Source organism: Leopardus geoffroyi, chromosome C1 (genome assembly GCF_018350155.1).
Source record: "Leopardus geoffroyi isolate Oge1 chromosome C1, O.geoffroyi_Oge1_pat1.0, whole genome shotgun sequence".
Lineage (NCBI taxonomy): Eukaryota > Metazoa > Chordata > Mammalia > Carnivora > Felidae > Leopardus > Leopardus geoffroyi.
In genome coordinates this window covers 40,443,923-40,456,351 of record NC_059328.1, presented here as the reverse complement: position 1 = coordinate 40,456,351, position 12,429 = coordinate 40,443,923, and the positions used below count along the sequence as shown (strand labels likewise).

The following is a 12,429-nucleotide window of genomic DNA, read 5'->3' as shown; positions in this document are numbered from 1 at the left end:
AAGAAGGCAAGACATTCTGGGCTAGTCCATGGAGTTGGTAATAGCTTAACTCTAGCATATACTAATTGATGTAATCGCTTTATTGCACACATTCTTTTGCACACATCCATATTCTCAGTAGGAAAAAAAATCCCTTTCCTAGCTGTCAGGATAAATTTACTTAATTTGTTAATCATAATATCTATAAATGATGAATAATTCTTCATATTTTGCCTGTTTGAGTTTCCCATCTGAAATATATTTCATCATGTTTAATTACACATGTGGCCATAACAGTCAGTGATGCTACTTTGGGTGTGTTTAACACAATCATAATCACAGGGTATTGGTTTATGAACAGGGAGATTAAGTTCATTTCAAGGCAAGCCTACTGTAGTTACCTAATTTAAATGATTATAGAACAATTAGAAATCATCTGATTTGTTTTTTTATTATTTTATAGCTCACTGAATTTTTGCTCATTTAGACTTTGTTTTATGTAATCTAAACCTGAAAAGAAGAATGATTCTTCCCTGAAATGTGAAGCAAAAGAATGTTGAAGCAATTTTTTCATCTAATACTTCATTTCTTTAAGCAAATGGTTAGGAAATTTCACAGGATGACTTCGTTCTGCATTGGAAATGTTCCCTGTTATACATAAATAAAGAACCTTTAGCACCTGTATTTGTTTAAATTAAATCAGGTTATTATTCACACTCAGTTAAAGGTGATGAAAAGCAGTGCCAAAAACAGATAAAAATGCAGCATCGAAGGTCTTTCATGAGGCAAAATACATAGACTGGAGACTTGGCTAAATCTTTTGCCATTCACTGGCAGTAAGGAATCTCCTCCTTTCCTTTTATCCACAACTTGATGGAGAAGGAAACACTATTTCTAAACCATCTGTAATGGCTAAGTTCAGCAGGCTACCTGCTGTTATTTTGTTCTATCCTCCATTTAATTCCTTAGTTCCTTTTATTTTACAATGACAAAAAATTGCAGTGTAGTTTCTTTTGAAAAACAGTGTTTGAGGGTTTTTTTTTTATGACTGGCAATCAACAGCCATGTAATTGCTTTGTTATGTTTTACCAAAGAAGTCTGTTAAGTAGCACAACTTTGATACACTAGTAATAAGAGTTTGCAGGTTACAGAGACACCTGTGGTGACCAAAGCGACAGAAGCTGCTTATTAGAAAGAGCCAGTACAGCTGTGTCCTATTAACTCCTTATGACACTTTTTTTAAAACACAAAATAAAGGCCTTGTTTAAGGCTTTAGAGCTATTTCTCAATGAATTGCAGGACCAACTGTGAGGTATGATAAGATATTTCAGTCTACATTTTTAAAAATATGGCATCTCATTATTATTATTACATTCATGAAAATGAAAAGAAGTGATATTAAAGACTGAAAATAGAAACATCTAGGAATTTGCTTTAGTAAATATTTATACAAACAAGAAACAGGGCCAATGGGGCAAAAGAGAATTAACCATTTCTGGAATTTAAGATACTTGGCATCCTTACTCAAAATCAAATTCTATCCATATTACAAATTAAAAAGTATTTTAAGTTAAGGTATTATATTTCTCTCTGTAAAGCAACAGAATCATGTAGATGCTCTTCATGTACATCTCCACATTATTATTGTCAAGGCAAATGGAAAATACATATTTTACATACCCAGGACGAAATTTCATTGGAATGACATATTCCTAAAATGGAGTAAAAGTAGATTTCCCTTGATATATTGAACTGCAAAAATATTTTAATTAATTAGACTTATTTATTATCACAGAAAAAGATTAGCGTAGCAACAATTTTCTTACCAGCCGTCATTTAAATAAAATTGTCTAGTTGCATTTCCATCTGTATGATCTTACTTGTATTTTTAGTACCACATTTTGTCCAGAGGTGTTTGTCATAAACATTTATTGAATTATCCATTTGACACTATTATCACTGAATAACAAAACCTCAAAGTTTCACACTCAGTTCAGTAGAAGACCACTGAACTAATATTTATTGATCAGTGAGCTGTATTTCAAAAGTTGTTGTGCCATCATTTGCATATTACCAGAAAGCTAAAATATGACAGATTAATATGTGAAAATGTAGAAGAGATTTCTACGCATCACAAACAAGATTGCTGTGATTTTCATATGACAGATGTAAAAAGTGTGGAAATAAATTCCTGGTGGATGGCTTGTTTCATCCCATATCTGGCTTTCCTAGTTCAAACTGATCACACAAATTTTTTAAATCCTGAGCCTATATGCTATTTAGTCTGGGTGACTCCTTAGTAGCTTTCTGGGACTGCCCCCTGACGTGATAGCTGGGGACATTGGTGCCTAAGATGGGGTTGGACTTGCCAAGCAAATTTACTTTTGCTTAAGAAATAATGGGGCGCCTGGGTGGCTCAGTCCGTTAAGCATCTGACCTTGGCTCAGGTCATGATCTCGCAGTTTGTGAGTTCGAGCCCCATGTGGGGCTCTGTGCTGACAGCTCAAAGCCTGGAGCCTGCTTCAGATTCTGTTGCCCTTTTTCTCCCCTCCCCCCCCCCATAAATAAACATTAAAAAGAAAAAGAAAAGAAATACTCTGCTAAGGGGCACCTGGCTGGCCTAGTCAGTAGAGCATGCGGCTCTTGATCTCGGGGTTGTGAGTTCAAGCCCCATGTTGGGTATAGAGATTACTTAAAAAAAATTAAATCTTTAAAAAAAAATAATGCAAGAAATACTCTGCTAAACCTACAGAAACATTAGTCAGTTTACTGTGAATCTCTCATGTGTAGAAGAGAAGAATACTGTACCAAGTGAATGATTTGGTAAAGTTACCAGAATATGAATATCACTTGAGGTTATAAGTTAAATTTCTTAATTTCACTAACAAATTAGAATAAAAAAGAAACAGATATCTATAGAATGTCACTATTATACACCCCTGTGATGTTGATGATTTGGATTTCCCACCTCCAAAATGATTCTAATAACTTTCTAAGTTGAATACTTAATTTGACCAACCTATACCTGTATAAAATAGATTAGAATAATTTCTGGATTGATCTTGGAACGTTCCAAATATGAATTGAGACATCAGACTTTAGCAGTAATGGTAATATAACTATCTTCTCCCTCACTAGATTGTGATCTCCCAGAAAGTCTTATTCATTTTATTTGTCTCATTAAACAAGGCACATTTATTTATTTATTTATTTATTTATTTATTTATTTATTTAATTTTGAGAGAGGGAGATAGAGAGCAAGCATGAGAAGGAGCAGAGAGAGGAAGACAGAGAATACCAAGCAGGCTGCACACTGTCAGTGCAAAGCCCAATGCGAGGCTCGAACTCCTGAACAGTGAGGTCATGACCTGAGCTGAAACCAAGAGTCAGTCATTTAACCAAGCAACCCAGGTGCCCTGTAAACAAGGTACTTTAAATTTACAAAACTGTAGGAGAAAGAAATTCAGTAAGCATTTGGCCAATGAATGTATGCATCCATTTCTACCTAAGAATGTGCTTATAATTTCAGTATTATATATCTAAATGGAGGTTTCTTTCCTGGAAAACTCTGTACAGTCTTGGCTGTCATGTCTAGTTGCAATTCAGGGCCATTCTTTCTTAAAGCAGTAGGCAATAAGCCCTTGTTAGTCTTAAGAAGTCCTGGAGGGTATAATTTCCTAAATATCCATCTAAACAATAATCCTGAAAGAAAGAGTAGGATATACCTGTAACTGAAAGAGCTGAAGAAACAGGTAACAGTAAATAAGGAGATCCTGCAGATCATTTCTGAAAGTAGCTAAAAGATATCTTAAGAAAGGTATATTTTCTTCATGTTTATTCACTGAGTAAACATTTACTGCATATTTAATAGGAACCAGGAATGGTACTTTGCACTGAGGATGAGAAGGTAAAAACGATACAGTGTATAATGCTCAAAATTCCTACTCTTTAGTAGGAAGACAGAGAGCTAATATGTAGTATGAAGTATGCCCAAGGTGCTTTGGGAGTATAGATGAACTTCATAGAGAGGTACTCTACCTGAGTGGGCCAAGGAAGAACTTCAAAGAAATGACACATGGAAAAATGAAATTAGGATTTTACTTTTTATATTAGCAGCATTCCTAGTTTATTAGGTTGGAGATATTTGCTATTTTTATAAAGGAATATTAGTATTTTAAACCTCATAATTAAGTATCAGAAACGAAGAATCAATGGTTTATATAATTGTGGAGGAGAGAAAAAATAGAAGGACCTGCCCAGCTAGTGTAATCATATATGGTCTGAACGAGATTAAGGTTTAAGGTCAACTAGCAGGGATGGACAGATCCCAAGAAGTTGTTTTATTAATGATTCACCCCAATATTGGCATTTGCTTACAGGCAGACAGTGGGGCAGAGATCAGATACTCTTTTGGATGTGGAAATATGTAGAAAATCATCATGGATTTAACTACTACAATAAAATATATTTAAGGACAATATATTGTTAGTGAACAAATGCTTGTGCTGTAAAAGAATAATTTCTTAAAATTCAGGACAGTTACCACCTTTAGGAAGCCTTACCATTGTCCATCCTCTCTTGCCTCTCAGTCTAAAATGCACATTCTTTATGCTCCCATAATATCCATATACTAACCTGTAATGATGGAATTCATGAACATTGTATGGTTATTGTCTGTCTCCCTATTATGTTGTCACCCCCCCCCAAGAGAGCTATATCTATAGTCTCAATGTGTTACACAGTGCCTTTGAAAAAGTCAGTGTTATATTGATAAATAATCTCTAATAGTCTTATTGAATAATAAGTGGCAGTGGAAAGAGTATTGGAAATGCTGTTATACTACTCTAATTGTATGATCTTCCGCCATAGCCATTAGTAGGTCTAATAAAGCAAAAACCTTCATTTTCCTTGCTGAATTAATTACAAATGTCCAGACCAGGTACCTTGTCTTCTGCTGGCCCTGTAGCACTTTAGAATATTGCTGTCTGTCTTCTGTGCACCAGGCACCCGCACACCCTCTGGAAAGAGACTTGAATTCCAGCCCAGATGAGTTCATCCTGTGGTTCCAGAGTTTCTTCCCCAGACTCACCAAGTCTGATAGCCCTGAAACAACTGGCCCCCTCAGATTGGGCCATTTGGGGATGGTACTCTGAGCCTTCTGCAATGGTGATGGCATTGATTAAAGTAAACATGTTCATAGGACCAGAGTGCTAAACTGGCTACATGATGAGGTATGCCAAGGAGTCAAGCAAGTTCCATTTGGGCATCATTTGAATTAAATGTAGATAGTAGTATATAAAGCACTAGCACAATAAGCATTAATTTGCTTCCCTCTATTAGAGTTATTTGGACATCTATTAGTTGCATGGGAACATTGGCACAGGAATGCCCTTGATGTTAAGCTATGAGTTTTTGGCTGTAGTTGCTTCATCAAGGAAAGTTACATAACCTATGTGGCACAGTAAACCACCAATATTAACCAGTAGTAAATGGATTAATGGGTATCTCTTGTTCTGACCAGGAGGGCCCACAAGGCAAATGTCTCAGTCTATCTAGTATAAGTACTGGTTTAGATTATTTAATTCTAGAAAACTTGAACTTGACTAGGATAATGCCAACTGGGTAATCAGCCAGCTATGAGGTGTTTATATGTAAGTTCCTGAGGTGGAAATATTTAGCACATCAGTGTACATGCTACGAAGTGTTAAATCAGCCATCGTGCACTATTTCTAAGCGGTGTTCATAGTAGCTGCAAATAGTTACCTAGGAATTGCTGACAGTGCCTGAATTACACAGGTTGTATGAAATATATATACATAATGTTGCATTAAATTTTGCCTACACAGTTAGTACCAGTATTCACAGAATTCTGTTGCCTGTTAATATTAGCTTTTGAACTTAATGCCCTTGAGTGCAGTTATTTCAGATCACTGGAAACTTCTGCTGCTATGCTGACAGGTACTTTTTAGCCTTAATATTCAAGTGATAGTTTTCCACATTACTTAATCTTTGGCAAGAGTTAATTGACTTAAAGCTCTTATTATCAGTAGGCTGTCTTCACCTGCACTTTCCATTTGAGCAATTAGCAATATTCACAGTGGCATACCCTTAATTCCAAATTACTCCATGCTTCATGCCTGGCTGAAGCCTAGATGACCATGTTACTCTAACCCTCCACCTCCATTTGATCCAGCAAATATTGCCCAGGTGTGAGGTCTGCATGGGAGACACAAGGAGTGTTAATTCCCAGCTGCTACCCTAGGAGGAGATATGGATTCTGCAGAAGTAGCTGATAAAACAGATGGACATGTTGCGGTCAGGGAACCAAGACTTCCAGAGAGCCTTCATGCCAGATTTCCGTATAATTTTCCCCAAACTTCTTTATTTCCTTTGTGCTACGTTTTCCTTCCAGTACTTTTAAAGGAAATGTATTGCCATCCTAAACATCCCAGGTCAAGGGCTTAATTAATGCTTTAAAATAAAGGTTCCAAAACACCAGGAGAGTTTGTCATTTTCTCCCTGGTTTGTTTTGTGAAGAGGGAGGAGAGAAGGTGAGGAGGAACCCCTCCTGTTCCATGATTACATCCTACCCACTCATTTTCTCCTTTTCTCCTCTGCTTTTGATTTTTAGTGGCGGTCTTAACAGAATGTCAAGATCAATTTGCAGCATGGTTTAACTCAAGGTTTGCGTTCTGCCAGCAGCAATTGTCCCTGCAAACAATGCCGTGTGTTCTTGTAACTTCAGAAGCTTTTAGAAGGATCATGGCAAGGGCAGCATCTAATGACTTTATTAGTGTAGGGTTTCAAAATGGGCTCAGTAATTGTTCATATCTCTTTGTCAGCAAGTCATAATTACTGCTCAGCATTGTCCAAGGGTGCAGTTGTGAATAGTTTACTAATAGTACTGAAAGGAAGGAAAAGAAGGACAGGATAAAAGATGATGGCCTCTTATGATTGAGAACAAGCCAGTCTGTATATAGATGATGGCTAAACTGTTTATAATTCTTTACTGTTTTTAAAATAGAAGATTATCCTTTTAAAAATGTTCTTTTAGGTAATTTTAAATTATTGGTTTACAAGCCTTTTTACTGTGATTTGGATACTTCCTACACTACTACCTAGTACTGCAATCATAACTGCCTGCTGGTGCATGCATTATATCTGAATCAAGCTATATATTTTTCCCATGATATTCATCTAATTAATGCTATTTAGAAAACAGGCATTTAACTCAGATACAGTTTTCTATGTGTTTTCACAGTCTATTTGAAGACTATTTTAGAAAAGAACAATCAAAGGTGAGAACTGTTGACAATACAGTCCAAAAGAACATTATATGTTTTTAGCAAATCTTATTTTTCTCATGCACTAGACCTTTCTTGTTACTCTGTTGGTGTTCTCCTTGGTCTTTCTGTTAAACCCTTTGTATTTTGAATATTCTAAGTACTTGATTTGTAAGAGTTACAGAATAAAAAGAATCATTATATCTTTTCAAGATACACAGAGTTTCAGCTAAATGCCAAGCTTTTGCCCTTCTGTGCTCTGTAGCCAGATTCTTTCCTGTTTCGTGACTTTCGAAATTTGTGTGCAGTTGTATGCAAATATTCCCTCCCAATAGCTAGTTATCCTAGTATTTTAGAATATACAAATTCAGATAAATATGACTGCCAGAGGTACTGGATCCAGTGTTTATATAGAATACAAAACATGAGTTATCTAATGAAACAAATTCTAAAAATTAGACATCTCCAAAATGAAATATCTTTTTTAAAGTAATATACCCCATCATGTCTTTTGCTTTTCTCCTTGCCTGAAATTGAAAAGATCTCAAGAGATTTATTTACTTTATGAACTGCTTTGTTAGTGTTAATAATTTTTATATTCATGGTTGTTTCTGAAGAACTTTTACTGATCATGTATCAACTATGCCACTTAAATCAGTAGCACAGTTCTCCTCTTCCATAAATACTGATAGTAAAACACTCAGAAAACTTATAAAGGGAATGTGTTCGTTCAGTCACCACCTATTGGAAACTGGTTCCTCTGACATTTTTCTAGTATTTGCCTCTCAATCTAGATGGATACTCAAAAAAGGTTTTAGGGGCGCCTGGGTGGCGCAGTCGGTTAAGCGTCCGACTTCAGCCAGGTCATGATCTCGCGGTCCGGGAGTTCGAGCCCCGCGTCAGGCTCTGGGCTGATGGCTCAGAGCCTGGAGCCTGTTTCCGATTCTGTGTCTCCCTCTCTCTCTGCCCCTCCCCCATTCATGCTCTGTCTCTCTCTGTCCCAAAAATAAATAAACGTTGAAAAAAAAAATTAAAAAAAAAAAAAAAGTTTTAGTGCCCAATTACCTTAGTGATCTAATCTGCTAAATATACCACCAAAAACTGTCAGTCTAGAATTGTAGAGTCAGGTGGAATCCTTTTTCTTAACGTATTTGGATAATTCATTAGGAAGTAGATTTTGTGTCCTTTCCTCAAGCATATGTTTGTGTCTTTGAACTTGACTGCATTACAGTAATAGAGAAAAGTGACAAAATATTTTTATATTATTAATGAATTAAAAGTTAACCATAGGGATTTTTGTAGTTTATCTGCTGTTGGCTGACTCAGTCTGTAGGCACAGCAACAATTTAAGATATGTATGTATCTTTCTGTATGTATGTATCTTTCTTTTCCTCAATGCATGATCAGCACCAAGAAAGTCCTCTTTAACATACCTTTCTACACACCTCAACTAAGGAAAGAATGAAGCAAGTTAACATGAACAATAAAGAAGCTTTGATTACTATATCTCAATCTGAAAAATTATGTTGCCAACCCAGTATCAAATAAGGTATTGGAGGCTCTGAGTAGCTCCCAAATAAGTTACTCAGTACCACAGCAACAAAAATTTATTTGGTTATTATGAAAGCTATGTAAGTATTAACTTTTTATTGGTTCTTAAAGCAAAATCTATGCACGTTTAAATATGTCAGTTGCTGTTCTTAAAAGACTATGATAAACTGTTTTCCCACTGTTTAGGCAGATGTCATTCATAAAATGTAGAGCAGTTAGGAAGTTGGACTCAGTTGGTCTGGGAGTATGAAGAACAAGGAAATATTAAGCAAATGGTATAACATTTCCAGATCTTTTTTTTTCATCTATGAAAATTGGGGAAGAGGGTGCTGACAGCTGACCCACTTGACCTGAGACCTTTGACCTTTATCTTTAAAATTCTCTTTCTGATGACTTGGACACAACTATTTTCAATAGAAAAATGAGAAGTAAGCAAGATTTCATTTTCAAAATAAATGTTAGTAAAGTTTTTAAGTAGATTACTGCCCTTACCAGTTTGTGATAACTTGGAGTGACCTTAGTGGAGTGTAGCTAAGGACGCCACAATCATTTTCTGCCTCTTTCACCAATAAAGACAGCTTCTTTACCCTTAGAATTGTTCTCCAAGCTCATGTCATTTATGACAGGGGCTTCTACTGAGAGTTTCAATAGCTAAGAATAAGACTATCGTTACTGCTTTTAAAAAAGACCAAAACACATAATAACTGCAACCATTAAAGCACCTACTACGTGCCATACTAATTATAGATACAGATATAGATATAAATAGATGTATGAGTTTATTTAATCCTCACTGTGTATATATTAGGTCATTTAACTACAATTCTGCAAGGTAAATAGCCAAGGTCCAATGTCACATATGTGGAAATTATTTTTGGCTAAGAGAGGTTCTATAATTTACCCAAGGTCATGCAAATGGTTGTACCAGATATAAATTCCAAATCAACCTGTGCTTTTCTGCTTCATAATGCTTCTTGTCCCATGACCTTGTCAGGCTGGATTATTCAACAACAAAAATGTACTGAATAACTATGCAAAGCTTTATGAAGGTTGTAAGGGGAATATAAGACCTAGACCTTTTGCTCAAGGAACAAATAAATATGGGATTCACCAAATCTTAGAGTTGGAGATTAGAGGTGTTCTCAACATCTAATTTACAGCCATGCAGGTATGTTTCCCCATAATGTGCTTAACTGTTGTTACTACAGTTGCTACCTGGATACTGCTAGGGACAGAGAAATTAAAGCTTCAGAAGGTAGTACATTTTTGAGCTACTCTAAAAGCTAGAAAAGGTGTTTGCTACAGTGCTTCTTCATAGAGAGGGCTTCTGCAACTTTCTCCCTTTTGGTTCTAGTTTGGAATTAATAAGCCTAACCTGGGAATTAATAAGCCTGACTTTAGTTCCGCCTTACAGTCAGTTTAACTAGAGCTATCTTGTTTGCCCTAATTTTCTTGCCTTTTTTTTTTTTTTTTACAAAGTATATTTATTTCCATTGCTCCTTATATGCTAGGGTGTCTAGATCCAGCCCATTCTAAAGGTGCCCAAAATCGAGCATAGTGCTCTAGAGCAGGTTTATCTCACGCTGTGCTCAGTTCTATTCTGGAATTATATTGTTGGCTCCTGTTGAACTGAGGTAGTCAACTAAATCCCCCTACCAGTTTTTCAAATATGGGGCTACCCTGATGGGCTGGGCCTGGGTTGTTACTATTTGTTTAAATAATTTTGGGGGTCTGGGTTGTTATTAAACTAGATCTTTGCCATTCTCTACTAATGCAGTTGACTGACAAGATCTTTTGAAGTTCAGATTCTGTTAACTCTCCCAAGAGTTATCATTCATAAATGATATTGTAACTCCTATCATTTCTATTGCTGTCATTCTTGATAATCCTTTCCATGCCTAGCTATACCTAACTCCAGAATTTTTTTTTCTTCTCTTTATTTACCACACTTAGACGTAGCCATCAAGAGAAGCTTTATCACCTCATATATTTTGATTTCAAGCACTTGGCTCTGACCAACACTTCCTATCCCTATCTTAACTTGCTCAAGTGCTAAAGTTTTTTATCTCATTATGCCCTCCAATATATTGACCCCACCACTTTACTTCATCTGCCCTTTTGTGTCTCTAATCTTCATTTCCCTTTTTGTCCTATTTAGATTTCAAGGCCCATCATTATGACTTCCTTGTAATATCTTAAATTCCCTTACCAGTGTCTCCATCCATTGCACTCAATTTGCTGAACCCAGCTATTCTCCTTCTTTATATCTGTGCCCTTGCACTTAAACACTGCTAGAGATAGTCACACTAATTTTTTTTCTAAACAAACACAAACTTCAAGCAAGTACACAATAATGCTGACCAAGCCTACTGTGATTCTCTAGTTAGCTTTCGTTCCCTTGGTAAGATGTCTGTTTCATACTACTCCTCATTCATTAAACTTCTCCTGTCCCTCTCTGCTCCCTTTCCCAGCTGCCCTAACAAGTTGACTGAGAAAACAGAAGTCATCAGATAGAAATGACTTTTAATTTTCTTTCTTCAGGTCTCACTGTAAATGTCTCCTCTTGAAAAAGACCTGTTGAACCTTTTTAGAGAAAGCTTCTTCACCATCATTCTTTTTCATAGTACTCTCTTAAAACTTTTCATAATAAGCCATTGCTTTTGTTTATTAAAATTTTGTTTTCTAATTCTTCCACTAGAATGTAAGATTCCTAAGGGCAAGAATTACATCAGTCTTCTTCACTTGTGTTTCTTACTTGAATACTCAATAATTACTTGTTGGATGATATAAAAATGCAGAACAGCATAATGGTTGAGTATAAATTAATTTAGATTTAATCACACTAGGATTGGAATTCTAGCTGTGCCAGTAGGTCACTATAGGGACCTTGAGCAAGTTGCTTAACCCCTCTAAGTTGCAGTTTCTGTATTGAAAAATGGAGATTAAAAACTACATCCCTTAGAGTTGTTATTGGACTTAACTGGGATAATTGATTTTTGAAAAAGTCTGGCACAGAGTAAATGCTCAGTGCATTGTATCTGTAAGGTATATTTGGTTTATGTCAGACATTTATAAAAATGTTGACAGAACAAAACCAAGTGGTAAGCTATTTGAGACCACTTTCAGTTTGGTAACACTCTGCAGGTTCAATTTCTCAGTGACAAGAAATTTATCCAACTTAGCCTGCATTTCTGAATCTTATCCTGAAGGATATTTCGAGATACCTCATCACTTCTTACTGAACTCCAGATACTCAAAGCTCATGGAATGCTCATGAGTTCTCAGCCTAATAATTCAGCCTAGTTAGGCTTATTGTGTTCTTAATAACCCATGTTGTCTCCTAGTCATCACTATTGTATTCTAAGTGTTCAGAAGCCATTTGTCTAAGTGACTTTTCTAGCTTTTGTAGAGGACTGAAATCCAGTTTACTGATCTGTACTTTTTGAAACTCATAGTATTAACTTGTTTTTAGAGATTCAGATGATAGTCATTTTTATCATCATTTATTCTAGCTTTTTACTGTCCCATTTATTCTACTATCGAGGCATTTCTTTGTCCAGTAAAGTATCCATTAAACATTTATAAACACTTGGATTGACTCAAGTTTTGTACATAA

The 12,429-nt window shown here is 35.9% G+C and overlaps 1 protein-coding gene and 1 long non-coding RNA gene across 4 annotated transcripts in view; both read left to right on the top strand.

Annotated features, from left to right (window-relative positions):
• FAF1 (Fas associated factor 1) overlaps nt 1–12,429 on the top strand; it is a 518,332-nt gene that overhangs the window by 377,163 nt on the left and 128,740 nt on the right. The gene's annotated exons all lie outside the window — the stretch shown is intronic.
• Nucleotides 7,775–10,356, top strand: LOC123597866. Its single transcript, XR_006712294.1, has 2 exons — nt 7,775–8,073; nt 8,311–10,356. It is a non-coding gene; the product is annotated as an uncharacterized LOC123597866 (long non-coding RNA).